Raw genomic sequence first — 1,017 nt, forward strand, 5'->3', positions numbered from 1 at the left:
TTTGGTGTTTTTCTATTTGTTTGTTATGTGGTCTTGTTTTCTGTTTTTTTTTTTTTTGTTTGAGGTGTGCGCTCTTACTATTCTCTCCGCTGTTAAAGATCTAAGCGCTACCAGGTGCACAGGGATTCACCCACATATAGAGGTGCCCCACCCTCAGAGAAGGTCGGCATGTGCTACAGTGCACGTGATGGTGCCCGCGAGCGTGTGCAAGAGAGAGAGAGAGAGAGAGGAGTGCATTCTATCCACCAAAAGGGAAAAGAGATGACACAAGAAAAACAAAACTGGCAACCGAACTGAGCAGCATTAACACGCACACACCGCACACAAACTGACACACATTCACGCTGGGATGGCCCTGAAACAACGGACGATACAGGAGAGAGAGAGAGAGAGAAAGGGGGGCGCGTGCATACCAGGAAAGGGGCCTTCTAGAGAACGGGAAGAGGAAACAATCGACGAAGAAGAAAACCCCAAAAAAAGAAAAAGCAAAGGAAAGCAGAAGTCCATGGTGAAGAAGCACCCGCACACTCACACACCGAACACGCTCTAGTACAGAAGTCAAAGGGACAACAACAACAGGAAAAGGAAAAGGACGGAGAGAATGACAAAGAAGGGAAGAAGAAACGAGATGGCCACGATACACTGCACAAGCGCGTCCTCATATGTGGAGCTTATCAGCCCGCACACGTACACATACAAATCAACGACCTCTATTTCCTGCACACACACACACACTCTCTAACGCATTGAGTCATCCATGTACTCCCTGACGTAAAGGAAGCACATGCGTCAGCTACAGTGGAGGCGCCTCGTCGCCATCGGCTCACCCATCTGATAACTTGCCTTTGTCAGCACCAACGAAAAGAGAGAGGAGGTGGGCAAGCAGGGCGAAGGAAGAGAGCGGGGGAAACGAGAAATACCGCGACAGCCATGATAATGACTCAGCACCCATGCACACACTATTCCCCATCCTCCAGAGACATGAGCAAGCAGTCCCACAAGCACAAGAACGAGAAA

The sequence above is a fragment of the Leishmania braziliensis genome, chromosome 28 (genome assembly GCF_000002845.2).
Source record: "Leishmania braziliensis MHOM/BR/75/M2904 complete genome, chromosome 28".
In the NCBI taxonomy this organism is placed as follows: domain Eukaryota; phylum Euglenozoa; class Kinetoplastea; order Trypanosomatida; family Trypanosomatidae; genus Leishmania; species Leishmania braziliensis.